Raw genomic sequence first — 19,477 nt, 5'->3', positions numbered from 1 at the left:
CTCTCCAAACCTTGTAGCTGACTGAAATTAATGAAACACAGTTGGGAGGCACCTATGCTGGCCACTGGCCACCATTCATTTGGAACACCCCATCTAGGCCATTCATGGATTGTAGAGCTATTTTCTCTTGACTACAAAATTTCTCTTTTCTCATGTTATGTAAATAACAATTTGACTAAAAATCAATGACTCAGGTGTCACTGATATTCTGGGGAGCTGCATAAAAACTGGCATCATTTCCTGGCTACTCAAAGAACACCAAGAGGGAAGTGTAGAAGTAGGTACATGAAGAAAGCTGGTATCTCATAGTCCATTAAAGAACATGGGTGGGATTTGCAGAGAAGGAGGAAGTTTCCAGATCTCAGACAGTCTCTTCCACTGATAATCAGACAATCCAAGGAGAGATCAAGGTTCTGCTTAAGAAAGAGAACTAAGAGAGGAGACAAAAAAGAAAGAAAAAATTGCAAGGAGAGAATTTAAAGGAAGAAAAGTAATACTTCAGAAAATAAAAGAAGTGAATAAATACCTCTCCTTCTTCTGTTTCTATCACAGAAAGCAGGAAAAATTAAGGAAACTAGTGTTGGGCTAAACACAGCCCCATGAGAAATTATATTTGCTGGTGGGGCCTAGAGAGAAGGTTGTTATGGCCATGATGGCCCATGGCCCCTTCACGCTCCACCAGCCCCCATTCTGGCCTGTCTGTGAAACTCTAAAATATTGCCAAAGCCTCCCTGACAGCACAGGTGGGCGGGGGGGGTGGGTGGGTGGGGACCAGCAGGGATCAACAGACTAAGGAAGGAGTTCAGTATGAAAGTAGTCCCTTTCCCTCTACTGAGCCCTTTACTGGCTGTCTAGACAAGATGATGTAGTCTACGGCACCTGACCCTGAGAAGGATCTACTTTCTGTCTCTCTGGACATTGAGGAATCTAATCTCAGGCTCCCCTACTGTCCAGTCTGATCAGCTCTGATTGGCTGACAAAGAGAATGGCCCCAAAGGAAGGAGTTGATGTGTGAGACCCCCTTGGCAGAAACTTGGAGAGTCAAACACATGCTCATGGGTACAGTTAGCTAGAGGGTGGCAAAGTTGGGGAGGGCAAGCCCCATAGGAATGGTTTGGGGCATCGACTCAAAGGAGAGGACAGAAGAAGAAATAAAATAGGTCCAAATAAATGAAGAGAGAGAAATAGACAGACATACATTTTAGTTAATATATATGTTCTTACAAACCCTCATTAGAAGTAGCATGTGGATTTCTTCTTCATGGGAGGGTTCTTCTGTTATCTACCAAGAAAACCTTCCATGTACAATTTCTGATGGCATCTTGGAAACACCGCTCCTCCATCTCCACACAATCTCTCCGGATGATTTCATCCATTCTCATGGTTCTAATTCCTAAGTAGAGGCTATGAATGGGAACATCTCTGTCTCCAGCTCTCACCTGAGCGTCAGACCGGCATATGCACTTGAAGTCCCACAAGTCCTCACACTCAGTAACTCCCAATCTAAACTCATCGTCCTTCCCTCCTATCTCCTGGAACAGCACTCTCATGGAAGAGTGATGGCATCTAGGGCAGGCTCATGCTATTTACTGCCTCCCACATTTTGAGGAGAGAGGTAAGTCTCCTGGTGTCAGCTAATCATATTTTTCTTCCAGCTCCTATCCAGTCTTATTTTCACTTGTGATATAGGGCAGCAAATAAGGAGAAAGCACCACTAATACTCATCATTTGGAGATAGTCTTAAAGCAAATAAATTGTAGGTTCAAAGGCTACATCTAATCATCTATGTATTCATTCATTCATTCATTCATTCATTCAATAAACATTATTAAATGTCTTACTATATATAAAACTTCCCTATGGCTGTGAGACATGTAAAAGGCATACTCTTCAATTTCAAAAATGACACAACGTCATTGGAAAGTGAGAGCTGCACACAAAGGAGTACAACGCACCACAGCATAACCAAATGTTCTCAGAGTGGTGTCCATGCTACGGAAGTTCAGGAGAGAAGAATCGGAGGGAAGTGCATCTTCAATAAACTAAAAACCCACATATTAGAAACAGATGAGATGGGGTGTTTTAGACTGAATTATGGTGCCCTGAATTCATATGTTCAAGTCCTAACCCCAGTACTTTAGAATATAACCGTATTTGAAGATCGAGTTTTTAAAGAGGTGATTAACTTAAAATGAGGTGATCAGGGTGAGCCCTAATCTGATATGACTGGTGTCTTTGTCAGAAGAGGAAATGGTGGACGCGGAGCAAGAGACCAAATGTGTGTGAACGCTGCAGGATGGCCTGTGAAGGCACAGGGAGAAGACGGCCATCTGCAAGCCAAGCAGAGGCCTCAGGAGAAGCCAATCCTGCTGACATCTTGATCTCAGACTTCTAGCCTCCAGATCTGTGGGGAAATTTCTGTTGTTTAGGCCACCCGGTCTGTGGTATGTTGCTATAGCAACCCGGGCAAACTAACACAGGGTGCAAGGGATATAATCCGGAAACAACAATTGCCTGGGAACCATGCTAAACTCCTGAAAAACTTTCCCTCCTACTGGTGCCAGCCTGGGCAAAACTGTGAACAAGTGAAGTTTCCTTTACTTTCTACATCCTCTCCCTTCTGAAATCCCCTCTTTCTGCTCCCCAGTAGACCTTCTGCCTGTGGAAGTTCTCCTTCCTGCTGCGGAGGGTGCAGGAGAAGTGACAGGTACTTATTGCCCCTGAAATCACCAGTGTCTGTTGCAAAGGTGAGCTTATTCACAGGGGGAGACTGACTCATCATCTCTCTATTCCCTCAAGTCACCAGCATTCTTTGCAGGAAGTGAGGACTTCATTATTATTGATCTAAGATATTATATACACAGGAAAAAATAAAGCAAAAAAATCAAATTATAAAGCAGAAAAAACAATTCCTTCCAAACTTGATAGATTAACTGGTAAATTAACTATGAGGAGCACATCAGAAAGCCTGGCTTCTCACAGTATATCCTTAGGTGCAAGAATTTAAAAAATCAGGCAGAGAGGCTACATAATTGCTAAGAACAGAGCCTCCCCTTGCCCCTCAATCACATAAAAGCTACTCACAGGTAAGCAATCAGATGTCCACTTCTGAGCCTTCTCGTTGATCACCAATCCCTGCAGAATTTGACTGAAGGATCTTAAAATGTTTTAATGATACCTGGCATAAAAGGAGGATGGAAACATGATTAAGTAGAATGCATTTTAGTTAATGTAGACTATATGTTTTAAAATATCACTTCTTCCTCAGGTACTATTATGAGTTAGGACCTTAAAAGGGAAATAAGGCACTGATGGATGTTGTGCACTTGCATTTTAACGAAAATGAATACAGTTATTCCAGAGTCAACCCCTAACTTACTCTAAAAAATGGGGTAGAGAAGGTGGTATAGTTAAATACAGAACAGGGAGTACTACAAATGCCAATTATCAAAGACAAAGGCTTTAGAACATAGTCAGGAAGACCCCCTTCTCCAAGCCCAACCCTCAATCCTTCCAAGCTTCAGACTCTCAAAGACCATTTGGACCCTTTGCTTTGTCCAGAGTCTTCTGTTGGTGATGGTCAGGAACTTGACTAATTGGCAGAAGAGAGTTTAGAGGATTACAATTATAGAAATGTACTAGTAGATAATCTAGAGTTAACTCTCTTGCACTTGAAACACAGCAATAAATATTAAACATTAGAAAGACCAAAGAAATAACAACCGTGACAGTAAATCACCATCATACCATTAAACCTTTCCCAACACGATGCAACAAGGACTTCTAATGAGTATGAGTATGAAATGTAACTTTGTGCTTTTAATGTTTGCCTTTAATCAGGTAGAGTAATGGGTCTCAAGTGGACCTTAAGACTATAGCTTGCTTTTGTCCATCCCCAGCCTCTGCCACGGGGCATTGGAAGAAAACAGAAGCCCTCAGAGGTGAAGGGACTGGCTTGGAATCTCACTGCTAGAAACTGGACCTGGATTCCTAGATTCCTATTTCAGATTCCACAGGTAAAAAACAAAACAAAACAAAAAGCTGCTTAGCATGTTACTTATGGTCTGTAACCCTCTGAGGAAGGCTGTTTTGCAAACTAAGGATCAGGGAACCTTGAGGGGCTCACAAATTCATCAGCAAATCTGGGTGCCATCCCCTTCTTTAGTCTTGAGCAGCCACTCAGGCTATCTGTAGCTCCCCTCCCTCAACCTCTACCACCTCTTCCCAAGAGCAAACATCTATTGTTGTGCTGTCATACATCAAAGTTCCTTGCTCAGCATTCTGGGAATGTGGGCCCTCGTCTTAAGGAGACTAAAATCCAGTTGGAATGATAAAATATATAATTACACTTTCTGGGTCAGAAAGTGACAAGAGCTCCCAATCCCATTTAAATTCCTTTTCTTCTACTGTGGGTCCAAGTTTGGAGGTCTTTTCTGTTAACCCAAGGAGAACAGGACAATAAAATCATGAGGCATTTCCCAGGTGGAAAGCTTGCCTACGCCTGCTTCATAATCTGGTTCCTTACAGCTCCTAGGCCCCTGCCAGCATGCAGGAGGACATCAAGAAATATCTGCCGAATGAAGGAATGGAAACCATGGATGAGTTTCCCGAAACTGCAGGCCAAATTTTGTGCATATTAACATTCATTAGCTTTCAAGGCAGTCTCTGTTCCATTTTTCTTCCCGCCAAAATAAGAATCACTTGCTAAATAATTAGCAGAGTACTTAAGGATGGAGTTTAGATGAGAACTGGTTACAAAGAGTGCTCCTATAAGTCAGTTTATAAACACGTATGGATTGAGTGCCCTCTGTGTGCCAGGAACATATCGGGAATATAACAACGAACAAATAGCTGTGGTACTTGGCCTTATGGTGCTTATGGTATATTGAACCCCTAGAATAGGACTTCTCAGACTGGCTGCACATCAGAATCCGGGAGGGGGGGGGACTTTTAAAAAATATATGGGATACACTAGAGAGGTGCCCAGGAATTTACACCTTAAATAAAAGCTGCCAGAACGTAATGTGGATTATAGCACCCTCCCCACAGAGGCCTCCCATCCTTCACCCTCAAGCTTCAACATATCAGAGACTAGAAGAAAGCAAAGGTTATGTGCATGGACTGTAACTGAACATACTAAGAGACATTTAAATTGGCAGAGAAAACAGTTCACAGTACCTTCCCCAAACCCTCTGGCAGGATCAGTATTTATGTGCCTAAATTTCCTTTCCCTACATTCAAGTCTCTCAGTGTTTTTATTTTTAAATGTAGGAACGAATAAAGGAAAAATAGAGGAAGAAATTGCTACCAGTGGGAAAAATTGTTTTTGGTTTATACTGTCTGGGTCTATGTTCATGAACTATATTGTCTGTGAGACAAAGAGAGAAAAGAAAAGGCTTTCAAGAGGAATGGCAAAGTGACTGAAAGTGGAGTTTGTCTTCAGATATACTTTCCTTTTTATTTTCCAAGTTAGAATCAAAGGGCCACAAAACTGATGAAGCTCTTACTCCCTGTTTTAAAATCTTTTTCTACCATTAGTTTCCTTGCAACTTCAAACAGATTCCTGGGTGAACTATTATTCACTGGACCCCTTTAAGCTTTTAATTTGGTGCCCAACACATGGATTCTGGCTGACCCGGCTCAGAGGCAGCTACCGAAATTCTCTGCAGGCAAAGCTGAGTCTAGACCGGATGGTAAAGAAGGAAAAGACCTGAGATGAAGGAAGAGGGGAAGGGAGAGAGAGCAGGGCTGTGTTAGGCAAGTGAGCCTGTCTCCCCCCCACAACCCCCTTCCCAGCCCGTGGCAAACAGCCCGGTGCTATTTATTGCTCCTTTGATTGAACCGTCTGCTCAGGCATGTGGGGACATTTGGGTTTTATATGAAAGCATTTGCTTTGGGAGAATCAAGGTGTAATAAAAGGAAAGGAGAAATCTCTCTCCTCTCAATCAGATTTCTAGTTCTCCAAGAGTAGTGATTTTCTTAAAAACCTCAAAAAACCCCTAGCTAAAGCCAGTTGGTAGCATGAGAAAGAGAAACTAGCACCTTCCTAGGTTACCCAAATGAAAAAACATTGCCAGTACCAATTTGCAGAAAGTGATTACAATTCTCCCTTGAAATTCCTACCACAAGTATTCACGGAAAGATGCCATTTTCCAATGGATACCAAAGGGTTGGGTGATGGGGAGGGTCTTAAACGATAATTACAACAGGTAGTTATTGCAAAGGTTCAATTAGGGATCCTTTATAAAAATGAATAACTTTGTATAGCCAACATGAACCAGGGTTTAATTATTTTAAAATTTTATCTTACGTAGTTGATTTAGGACCCCTTGATTTTAACATTAATATTTATCTTTAAAAATCCGCCATGACTCTTTTATAATATGCTCTGCTTTCATTACGGACATAATAAATACTATGTATTAAGGACTCTTAGCGCCAGCCCTTGCGCTAAGCACCTGGTACACATCTATCTCGTCTGATCTCTACAGCAACCTAGTGAGGTTCAGTCTTAGCACTAAGCAGCCCATTGTATTTATATAAGTCATTTGCCTCAGTTCACCCAGCTAGTAAGCGGTGAAGCAAGTATTCAAACCCACAGGCTGACCCAGCCCGATGGGTATACTGAAAGGATACATGCCCACATTCACTTATTCACTGAGTGAGTACTCTGCCCAGAGGGATGAGCCAGGCCTGCTTTCCCAGAGCCTGGGTTCTGGTGGAGCAGAGACAACACACGTGTTTCTGACAGTGAGTAAATAAAACTGCATGTGGTGACAGAGCGCCAGTGGAAGGCCACCGGAGGTTGCATGGTGAAAGATGGTCTCTCCGAAGAGAAGACATTGAGGCTGAAGATACATTTCTAGTAAGGAGTAGCCCACGTGAAGATCTAGGGAAAGTGTTCCAGGAGGAGCCCTTGAGAATCCTGGCACGAGGCAGAGGCTTTTCTACAGATGACTGTGTGCTCTGTGATCATGAAACTCTTTCAAGTTACTTGGCCCACATGGGACTCAGGCTTATCTGTCTGTTGGCAGAGTACACAATGTGGAAAGACGTGCTGAACAAGGGGACTTACCAAAAAATGATCCTCAAAGTGCTGCCTTTGCTGGAAATCATGACAGTGGCAGTGGTGCTGGGTGATCTGGCCCTACCCATAGAGAGAGTGCCAGGGACGCACATGGCCACCTCTGCTTTCAGTGCCCAGAACGATGGAGGTCCCCTGCACCCCCTCTCACTTGGCAAACTTGAAGAGAGCTGCTTTCCATGGGTTTATGCGAGCTCCTTTCAGTCTTGTGCATTGGAGAATAAGGCAGAATATTTCTTAATAACAGAAGAACAAAAAGCTACAGAACATAATCCTTGGAATGGGAAAGGAATGGTAAGTAGCTATGTCAGTCGTAGTTGGCAGGAAGTCACATAATTTGTGGGGATGGAAATTAAAATAAAATATTTAAAAATAGATCTATGGGTTTTAGTCAGAATGAGCCAGTAACAATAAAACATCGCTAATTGTCTCTTGTGAATTGTCTCTGTTTTTCATTTATAGTTGAATATGGGAGCTAGGAGTGTTTTAAAAGGGAAGAAATATGTGATCTTAGGGAATTTGGTCACTTAAATAAACACTAACGAATGAACTGACCTTGACCAAGTCATTTAACCACTTTAGGGCTCCCAATTCCTTCATCAGTAACATGAATTTTTTGGAATAGAGATTTAAGATCCCTCCAATTCACATGGTTTGAATCTAATTCTATGATCTTCCCGGGGGAAAAAAATGTCCCATGCGTGTCTCAGTATCTGTGAATGACTTTGTTATGGCTGTGAATAAAACACGCTCAACTGAGCTCGCCCCTTTTAGCACCGAACAGGCTGCTCAACAACGGGTACTGCGTTGCAGGGACCACTGACCCTCCTACTCCCTCCTCATCATTTCTAAGAGATGAGTGTATTTTATAGCTCCAAGAGAAACGGTACTATATTACAAACTAGTATCTATCATTTACTGAATACCTACTATGTGTAAGGTACTTGACATCTGTCACCTCATTTAATCTTCAAAAGAAAACTATGAAACCCGTTGTTTTTATTAGCCCCATCTGAAAGCAAGGGAAGATTCAGATCCACTACCACAGAGTTAATAAGTAGCAGAGTTGGAATTGCACCCAGATTTGTTTGATTCCAAAGCTCTTCCCATGACTGAACACTTGGAGTAGTCAGAGCTGCCAACAATGACACTTCTTTTACTCTTGAGATTTATACCAAAGAAAAGATTTTTGGAGGAGGGTCTGAATGAGTCTGTTTAATGCAGATAGACCGACTTATGCATTTGCCTATAACGGAGTAGCTTGTGGCAGTTTAGTGCTCACTGAGAACAGCTAGAAAATCTGAATAAAATTCCCAAAACCAAAAATCTGTTTGAAGGCATCAGAGAGCTGCTGCAGTAACCAAGACTTAAGGGGCCAACATCCTGGAGAGAAAGAAGGCCTGGAAAAGTGGCCTCACTTTCAGTGATTTCTCCCTCAAGGCATCTGCTGAATCTTTAAGACACAAAACCACGACAGAGAACAAGAAACCAAGCAGGATACTTCTGCACAGCAGAGCTTTCACCAGCTGCACAGAGCTGAGTAGGAGAAGCTTCAGGAAGGAGGAACCACTTTGGACTTGACAGAGCTACTCTATATCTAATAGTGGCAGTTTTTACACAGCCATACCCGTTTGTGAAAACTTACAGAACTCTAGTAAAAGGAGTAAATGTTACTATATGTAAATTATGAGAAAGTGTCTGGAGATGCAATCTCAATAGGACCCTTGGAAATTCACCCACGGAGAAGGGGCAGACTGAAGGTCCATGGAGTGATACAAACTCACCTCAGCCCTAATTCAGCTAAAGTGAACTTCCCAAATCTATCAAACTACCAGAACACAGGGTAACCCCATCTGGAGGAAAGCAACATCATCCAGCACTTCAATTGGGTATGCATATGGAAAAAAAGAAAACTAAGTCTTGACCTCTATTTAACACCATACCCTCCACCCCACGCCCTGTAAAAAATCCAGATTGAGTGTAGATCTAAATGTGAAAGCTGACACATAAAAGCTTTCGGGAAAAAAAGCAGAAGATAATGTCCATGTTCTTGAGATAGGCAAAGATTTTGTAAATCACTAACCATAAAGCATTAAAATTGATAAATTTCACTGCATTAAAATTAAGAACCATAAAGAGAGGAAAAAGGCAAACCATAGGTTGAGGGAAAAATATGAGCAATACATGTATCTGACAAAGGACTTACATCCAGAATATATAAAGAATTCCCACAAATCAGTAAGAAAAAGATAGATGACCAAATAGGAAAATGGGTAAAGGCACTGACAGGCAATTCAAACAAAAGAGGATACTGAAATGATCAATAAGCATATGAAAAAGTGCTCAACCTCATTAATCATTAGAAAAATTCAAATTAAAACCACACACCATTAGAACAGCTAAAGTTAAAAGACGGACAATTCAAAGTGTTGGTGAGCATCTGGAACTCTCATGCACTGCTGTGGAAGCATAAACTGGTACAATCACTTAGGAAAAACAGCAGTTTCGGCTGCTGAAATGAAATATTTGTGCATTTTGTGACCAAGATATCTTACTCCTTGGTGTGTACACAACAAAAATCCAGGACTGTCTGTATGGCTCAGTCAGTTAGCTGTCCGACTCTTAATTTCGGCTTCATTAACTCGGGGTCCTGGGATTGAGTGCTGCATCAACTCTGCACTCAGGGGGGAGTCTGCTTGAGGACTCTCGCTCCCTCTCCCTCTGCCCCTATGCCCACTTATGCACACACTCTTGCTCTAAACAAATAATCGTTTTAAAAAAAATCCATGCATATATGCATCAGAAGATATGAACTAGAATAGGATGATCATAGCAGCACTTTTTATAATAGCCATAAACAGGAAATCACCTCACTGTCTACCAGTAGCAAAGTGGATAAGTTGTGGCAGGCAAACAATGAAATACTGTAAAACAATCAGAATGATTTAAGTATAGCTCAGGCAATTAATCTCAGAAGCATAATGTTAAATAACAGAAGTCACACACACACGTGCACGCACATGCAAATTCCATTAACATAAAATTAAAAAGCAGACAAAACTAATACTTAGTGTTAGAAATCAGAAAAATGGTTATCCTGAGGGAGTGGGGGTAAGCGGAGGAGATTGACTGTAAAAGGAGGCACAAAGGGGGTTTTGAAGATGCTAGTAATGTTCTGTTGCGCTTTTTAAAAAGATTTTATTTATTTATTTGAGAGAGAGGGAGCACACACAAGTGGGGGTGGGAGGTAAGGGCAAAGGGAGAGGGAGAAGCAGACTCCCCACCGAGCGTGGACCCTGATGCAGGACCCAACCCAGGACCCTGAGATCAGACCTGAGACAAAAGCAGACACTTAACCAACTGAGTCACCCAGGCGCCCTGTAATGTTCTGTTTCTTGATCTGGGTGGGAACTATACCATTATGTTCATTTTGTGAAAATTCATCATGCTGTACAATTATGATCTGTACACTTTTCTGTACATTATACATCAATAAAAAGATTATTTTTACAACATATGAAGAGAAAAAGATGAAGCCTCACTTGGGAAAGATGACAACTAAAGGGAATTTATGAGCTCAAAATATATAAAATCACGAAAGTTCAATATTTCTGGTCATATATTATACAAGTAGGAAAATAAAATAATAAGAAGAAAGACAAACAAGAAGGTAATACAAATCAAGGTACTCTGTAGGGGGAAAACTGTAGTTGGAAAGGCTGGGATCAATTTGGCCGGTTATTTCTAAATTAAAAGTCAACACTGGATTATTTACCAATGACTTAGTGAACTTTCCATAGATATATTTTGGCTTACTGTATCTTAGAAGGGAAAGTTTGAATGTTTTTGCAAGTGGTCCACACTAAAGCAATTCAAATGCAGGGGCTACTTATCATCTTAAGATGTGGCCAAACTTCATGTCCATTCAGCCCCTTGGTCACTAACCACACTGCTTCTCCTCGTCGCTTTCAAACACCCACCTTCCCCCGTCTACCTCCAGTGGCACACGTGTACACCAAGCTCCTGCACAAGGCTTCCTCTTCACTTGTTTAAATTGTGTGTTTCCATTTAAGGTTCTGCCTATGTATCTTGAGTAATATTTGTCCATAGTACACTTGTATTTCAGTGTAAATTGTTATGTCTGTGGGAGAGTCTCTTGGTTTTCATGAGATACATTTTTCATGTGGAATTACGCATATGGACATATAAAGATATTTGTATAAATTAGTAGATGAGAGGGACACGGTGCATTAACAGTTCCTAACAGTTCCATGTTAGGAACTGATTTAGCCAAGCAGGTTAAATAAAGCAAGAAACTAAGGAAATTATTCCCATGATTCAAGCAAAAGTCAGTGATTCAATGAAAGTAAATTTCTCTTGGCATTCTGCAACAGATTCACCACATTGCTGATGGACAAAGCTTCAAACTATTCAATTGAGTTGAACATTGGTCTTTCCCTTGAAAGTAGCGTGGAATTATGAGGGAATACAGCCCGCAGGGTCATAATAGAGGTATGACCTTAAGGAAATTCTTTGTTGGATATCAGTCACTTTAAAATCAAAATGCTTAGAAATAACAAGTGTTGGGGTGCCTGGGTGGCACAGCGGTTAAGCGTCTGCCTTCCGCTCAGGGCGTGATCCCAGCGTTATGGGATCAAGCCCCACACCAGGCTCCTCTGCTATGAGCCTGCTTCTTCCTCTCCCACTCCCCCTGCTTGTGTTCCCTCTCTCGCTGGCTGTCTCTATCTCTGTCAAATAAATAAATAAAATCTTTAAAAAAAATAACAAGTGTTGGCAAGGATGCAGAGAAAAAGGAACCCTTGTGCACTGCTGATGGGAATGTAAATTGGTACAGCCACCGTGGAAAACAATATGGAGGTTCCTCAAAAAGTTAAAAATAGAAATTCCATATAATCCAATAATTCCACTATTGGGTATTTACCCAAAGAAAACAAAAACACTAATTTGAAAAGATATAGGCACCCCAATGTTTATTACAGTGTTATTTACAATAGCCGAGACATGGAAACAACCTAAGTGTCCACCAGTAGATGAGTAAATCTGGTGTATACACACATGCATGAGCACACACACAGACAAGAATAGTATGCAGCCATAAAAAGGATAAGATCGTGCCACGTGAGACAACATGGACGAACCTAGATGGTACGATGCTAAGTGGGAGAAGTCAGACTGAGAAAGACAAATACCATATGGTTCCACTCATAAGTGGAACCTAAAAAAAAAAGAAAAAAGAAAAGAAAAGAAAACCACAAATGAATAAGCAAACAAAAAGCCAAATCAGACCTATAAATTCAGAGGACAAACTGATGGTTGTCAGAGAGAAGGGGGTGGAAGTTTGGGGAAAATGGGTGAAGGGGAGAGGGAGACTCGGTCTCCAATTATGGAACAAATACGTCATGGGAATAAAAGGCACAGCATAAGGAATATAGTCAGTGATATTGTAATAGTGATGTAATGGGACAGACAGTAGCTACACTTGTGGTGAACATAGCATAATGTATAAATTTGTCAAATCACTAAGTTGTACACCTGAAACGGATGTAACATTGTATGTCAACTATACTTAAAAAAAAGAGAATAATAATAACTACCTTGAAGAGAATAATAATAACTACTTTCCTCCTCTGTGTCCCATAGCATTTTGTTAATGCCTCTATAATGGCATTGTCAGAGTGGACTGTCATTGTATGTGGATGGGCTTCTTGATGGCAAGGACAAGGTCTTTATCAAGAATTCTATCCCAAGCATTTTGCATATGCCAAGGCATATAACATATGCTCCATAAAAGTGTGTTGGGGGAGTGAGGGAATAAATGAATGAGAAAGCATATAATGAGCCTAGTACTGGACCTAGAACACTATAGGCCCCAACTGAACTCACCTCCTTTCTTTTCCTCCTCCCTTGTTATTCTGTATCTGGAAACCAGAACGAATCAAATCAACCCTTTGCTTATTTCTTTACCATTAGAGATAGAGAATTTTTTGGAGTTTCCCTTAAAATTTCAAGGAACACAAACAATATAGCTTAGATGTATGCTCTCAGAAGAGCCATTTTTGTACAACTATGAAGAAGAAAAAATTCTTAATGGAACAGAACAAAATTACATAATAGTATGAAGGGAGGGCCTTGATGTCTTTAAACAGTGTGTTTGCTGCAGCCTTTCCTATTTTTTCTTGAACAATTAATGAATTAAGAATAATCCATAATGTTATTTGTACTGGCTAAAATCTTTCAATTGTTTATAGAAGAATGAGAGTGGATTTTTTACAGGCAAGATAATTTCTGATTGGAGAAGCAGTAAGAATGTATCCATGGCAGGGTGAAGGTCAGATGTTTATTTTTAAGCATTATGAAAAGTTCTCTACTTGTCTGAAGCAAGTAGGAAAGAGAAAGTCATTTATGGCATTATGAAATTTCTAGACTTCTCATGGGAAAGCAGCTGACGTCAGTGTTTGATAAGCTTCCTGTGGCTACAAACATACAAGACATTAACTCCTGAGAAAAATGTAACTTTCTCTTTACAGAATCCTGGTGTACCTGCAGCTGGACTTTGGTATAACTGCCATATATTAAGAGAGACCTGATGATGCAGATATTAAATAATCCAAAGACTGTGGGGAGGCTGCTGGTTTGGTTGTTGTCACTACCAGCATCATCAGCATCGCCAGCATCACAATCATCATCACTATCAACAAGCACTGATGTTTGCTGTGTTGCTTATAATGCACTGTGTTAAATGTTCGGGCTCTGGAGAATAAGAAACAATGTACTTAATTTTTATGTATATTTCATTTTCCAACAAATGTGGTCTTCCTGCCTCTATTCTGTCCATGTGTCCATGTATGGCTTCTTTGCTTTTTAAATTGAGAATCTATTATTTATCAAGTATTATTTCATTTTATTTTAAAAAGAATAGTGTTATTAAGATAGAGTTTGCACTATACAAGTCACCCATCTCAGTGTACAATTCAATAGTTTTGTATATTCATAGTTGAGCAACCAACACCAAAATCAATATAGAACATTTTCATCACCCAAAAAGAAACCCTACACCCTGTAGCCATCACCCTCCTCCCAGTCTCCCCTACTTTCCCAAGCTGAAGCAACCATTAATCTATATTCTGTCTCTATAGAGTTCCCTGTTCTGAACATTCCATATGAATGGAATCATATAATATGTAGTCTTTTGTGACTGAATTCTTTTACTTAGCACAATGTTTTCAAAGTTCATTGATATGGTAGCAGGTATTAGTACTTCATTAACTTTATGGCCAAATAATATTCCACAGTATGGCTATACCACGTTTTGTTTATGCATTCATCCACCGATGGACATTCAGGTTGTTTCCATCTTTTGGCTATTACAAATAATGCTGCTATAAACATTTGTGTACTAGTTTTTATGTGGACATATTTTTTCATTTCTCTTGGGTATATACCTAGGAGTGGAATTGCGGGGTCATAGGGTAATTTATTGTTTGAGGGACTGCAGGCCATTTTTTCAATGTGGTTGCACTATTTTTATCTTCTTACCAGGGCTCCGGTTTTTTCTACATCCTTGCCCGCAAGATGGATAGGTTGTAGAGATCTGCGGTACAGCACAGTGCTTACAGGTAACACTACAGCACTGTGCACCTGAAAATTTGTTAAAAGGGTACATCTCATTTTAGATGTTCTTACCATGTACACACACGCACAAAAGGAAACTGTGTATAGCTTCTTAGATAAAGAGAACTTACATACAGAGAGAAGCAACTACAAAGATTAGAATGTTCATGATTGAATCCTTTGAATTCCAGTAGACTCAATTTACTGACAGTCTATCCATGAAGTTGGTCTTTAGGAATTTTGGATATTCACAAAGAAGCAGTGTCCTAATTCCATACTTTCCAGTTAAGACTACACGCCATCCAAGCAATTGGATTATTTATTCAATTCAGTCGACCCATTATACTTGATTGATTCAGTGAACTGATTTTCGTGTTCCTATTGTATAATATGTACTTGCTTAAAGTATTCTTAAAACTTTTTCTAGTGTTCATTTGATTGCTATTTGAAATTTCAGTACCTAAGGACTACATACTATATTTCCATATTTTGCTCATCTTAAGGCCAGTTGTTTAGCAGAGCAAAAAAACAAGGCAAAATAATACCCGAAGTAGAATGATCCTGTTCCTCTTCTCCACTTTCTAACCAGCCACCGCTGTCCTCCACCCGAGAGCTAACCCAGAGCCTTGAGCTCGGTTGGTGTGAAGAATAAAATGCTGACATAGGGAATCTAGGCAGCAGGAGGGCTCAGGGCTTACGCCAGAACCTAGAATCATCTTGTCCAACCCATGTAACAAAAGATCAAACTCTGAAAATATCACCGGTTAATGTCAGTCCTCAGCATTTTAAAGAAAATCAGCCTCGGCATTATCTGTTTGCACATCTGGCTGAAAGAGTAGCCAGTGGAGGCTGTAATCCCACTGACAAGATGCCGAGTCCTTTGCACTAGAAAACTGGTATAACATCATCACACTTACTCTGTCTGTTCATCATCACCCAATTATCAATCTGTTATTGTCTTGGAAACTGTGGACATCGGCAAAAACAGCAAAATAACAACGCACGGGGGACCATTTTGTGCACAGGGCCCTGGGAAGGGCCAGTGGAATTCCTCTGATCAGTCTCCTTTTGACTTTTTCCCATAGATCTTGTTCCTGCACTGAAATGTCTGGAATGCTTGGTAGGGACAAAGTGGGTTGGTCATAGGGCAATTATGCTTCTATCATCAGTGAAATCAGTTTGTAGACTAATTTTCAAGTGACTAGTGACATCACAAATGGGTTAAGAATACAAATACATAGCATTTTTATAATAAACAGAGCTTTGTATCCCTTTCCTCAAATGATTTTCATGGCAACTCCAGAGGTCAGTAAGACAAGTATCATTTGCGGCACTTTATAAATGGGACTTAGAGAGAGGTCTAGCGAGGTTAAAAGCCTTACCCAAACTCTTTCACAGCTAGTGGTGGCTGCATCAAGGTCCTCCAATCTGTTCTTTTTGCAGAACACCATTCTTCTTTTATTTGGTTATTTAACAACAAAGTTCATTTAGCAGGAGCTGGTTATTTTTCATTTTTGGACAAATCGATCACTATATTTGTTTTTAGAAATCAGATCAATCCACTGTTTAATTCCCAACTGGTATCATGGGCTAAAATTTTTAAAAATAACAATCTTAAGGAATGATTCTTTGTGGGCCTTTCAATCTGACCTGTCTTCGTGTAATCACAGAGTGGGGAGAGTGTAACAAGTGACAAATCCTTCAAGCAACTGTCCTTCCCTCAAAGTACGTGAACATCGAACAGATCTGTCGAGGCATGGTGGCACACCACAGTGGCTTTCCATACAGAGTGTCAATGACAGCATGATTACTGGTGACATGTGCCATCAGAAATTTCAGATTCCACATCATTTACTTTTTAAAACATTAGGAAGTACTCAAGGTTTCCCCTATAAACTTGACTCTCACTCAGTTACATTCTAGGAATCTTTTTTGAGTGGAAGAAAAAGGCCTACCTACGTGTGTTCCTGTGAATAGCATTCCTCACGTATGTCAGATGGAGGAAAAAATTTTGAGGTTGGCACTTCTACTCTTCCTATTTCATGAGACAGTAAGTCAGACCCAATTTGGGATTCTACTTCCAGTTATTTTTTTTTAAAGATTTTATTTATTTATTTGACAGAGATAGAGACAGCCAGCGAGAGAGGGAACACAAGCAGGGGGAGTGGGAGAGGAAGAAGCAGGCTTCCAGCGGAGAAGCGTGATGTGGGGCTCAATCCCAGAATGCCGGGACCATGCCCTGAGCTGAAAGCAGGCGCTTAACGACTGAGCCACCCAGGCGCCCCTCTACTTCCGGTTATTAAATGGAAGTTGTTGGGAAGCCTGAGTGGCTCAGTCAGTTAAGCATCGGACTCTTGGTTTCAGCTCAGGTCAAGATCTTGGGGTCATGTGATCGAGTGCAGCAATGGGTTCCATGCTCAGTGTGGTGTCTGCTTGAGATTTTCTCTCTCTCTCTCCTTCTCCTTCTGCCCTCCCCCCATTTGTGCATGTTCTATCACTCATAAATAAATAAATAAATAAATAAATAAATAAATAAAATCTTTAAAAAAATAAATGGAAGTTGTTAAGGATATAGCAGAGATGAGGAGAGATCTTGTTCTCACAGAGCTAACTCTTGAGTAGGAAATAAATATTTCCATTTATGTCTTATTCATTTCTTCTTTCTTTGGGTTTTTTTTTAATTTATTTATCTATCTATCTACCTATCTGAGAGAGAGAGAGAGCATGAGCAGGGGGCAGGGAGAGGCAGAGAATCTCACGCAGACTCCACACTGAGTGCAAAGCCTGACATCGGGCTCGATCCCACAACCTGGAGACCATGACCTGAGCCGAAACCAAGAGTTGGACACTTAACTGACTAAGCCACCCAGGCTCCCCTGGGTTAAGATCTTTTTTAAAAAAATTTTTATTGTGGTAAGGACACTAAATAGGACATCTACCCTCTTAATGTCTTACTTACTTCTGTATCCCCAGTGCTTAGCATAGCTCTGAGTACATAGTAATTTCTCAATAAATACATGATAAGTGAATAAATAATGAGGTCCCCAGATGCTCATACTTTTTGAATTCTAAATCTTGATTCATTAGCTACTGTCCTTCTTCCTGGGACCAGACTGTAAGTTGATGCAAGGTGGACAATCAGAATGTTACTGAAGCCTGGTACTGACAGTTTTATTGACAATTATACTAGATGGCTGCTTGTAATGTGGACAATATCCCAGCTTCAGTCTGTAGTAGCCACAAACTTAAAACCAGGCTGCTATCTTTTAAAAAATGATGTGTGTTATTAATCCAATGGAGGATGGAGTGAAGATACAGATGGGTCAGTGAAACCATTTCCACATTAATACAACATTTCAAATTGATCAGCCTATAATAATTTTATCTCCAAAGGATAGCACTGTTTAAACATACTGATGCCTCTATTTATATGCCAACAAAAACACCAACAGAAGCCTCATCAGTTTTAACATTAATAGCTGAGTTGATTAAATTAAATGAAAAAGACAAATTTTTCAATAAAACCTTTTGGGCAATTGCCACCAAATAACTATTGGGCAGCTCTGTCTCTCTCTTCTGAAATGGCAATTCTGCCAATATTCAGGCACAATTATAGGATAAACAGAGCTGAAATATATAACTGTAAAACATGTCTTGCAGCTTCAAAAGGAAAAAGCTCTAAAATATGTTTTCCAGAGACAACAATTCTTACATGTTTGGGACATAAAAATATGATTGTGACAAATTATTGTGCAAGAATGGAAAACAAATGACTGCAAATAACAGAACTGAGGCTACATACGAACACCATCCCAGAACTTTGAACAGAACTATAAATACATTACGTGGAATATACTAGAAGATTGAGAGAGGAAAACATTACATTTAGCCAGAATTTAAATGCTTTTCAGACTGCATAGATACACTGTTTAGTGAGTGTTTTTTCTTCTCTCTATGCCCTTTCATTTCCTGATATGGCTCAAAAGGAAAAACTCAGAAATGAAAACCAAAAGTGTCCTTACTATATTTTTAGGCTGTCTGAATCCAAAGGAGGGAAATCCAGGAGTGCTGGCTCTTGATCATAAGCTCCCTGAGTGAGCAATTACATTTTTATACTGCTTTGTATTCTCATAGTAACTCACACAGTCCTGACAATTATTTACTGACAGAATGAAATACTGATGGTTTTCAAGACTACTTTTGTTTCCGTTGTACTACATTGTAAAAGGTCCCAAATCATCAAATCTGTAAAGTCAGATCTATCTCTGGATGCTATTCCGGTATACATCTTATTATGGAGAATATACAAGCATACATTTCATTACAGAAAATTTAGAAAACACAGAGATATATGTAGAACAATTATAAAGTCTCTTTTAATCCCTCCTGCCTTGAGATTAAAGTTTCAAAATATTTCCTTCTAGTTGTTTTTTTAGCAACACAAATGATTCTATTTGAAAAGCAAATTTAATATGTCATGTATTTAATTTTTTCACTTATGCATGTTTTCCTACATCATTCTTGTAACATGATTAATAATGTCATCGTTTATATAAACATTCCTCGATCACTGCGCATGTAAAGTATTTCAAGTTTCAAATAATGCTGTGATAGACATTCTTGTACATAAATCTTTATCCCTAAATCTTGACTGCTTTGTTTCAAATTGCTAAGTAATATAGAGGGCTTAGTGACGCTGGGGGATCAGACTGATCGTACTCTCTTTGTGTGAATTCTTCTTGTTTCAAACAACCAACTGGA

General features: G+C 40.0%; 1 protein-coding gene across 6 annotated transcripts in view; it reads right to left on the bottom strand.

Annotated features, from left to right (window-relative positions):
* CALD1 (caldesmon 1) overlaps positions 1-19,477 on the bottom strand; it is a 177,884-nt gene that overhangs the window by 112,045 nt on the left and 46,362 nt on the right. For 4 of the 6 annotated variants that reach the window (XM_026511469.4, XM_026511421.3, XM_048213030.2 and 1 more), the window contains one exon: positions 3,085-3,178. The exons of the other annotated variants lie outside the window; for them this stretch is intronic. The gene's annotated coding sequence lies outside the window, so the exon portion shown is untranslated. The remainder of the gene's footprint in view (positions 1-3,084; positions 3,179-19,477) is intronic. 6 annotated transcript variants of the gene reach the window in all.

The sequence above is a fragment of the Ursus arctos genome, unplaced genomic scaffold, assembly GCF_023065955.2.
Source record: "Ursus arctos isolate Adak ecotype North America unplaced genomic scaffold, UrsArc2.0 scaffold_3, whole genome shotgun sequence".
NCBI lineage: Eukaryota > Metazoa > Chordata > Mammalia > Carnivora > Ursidae > Ursus > Ursus arctos.
This window is presented reverse-complemented; position numbering and strand designations above follow the sequence as displayed.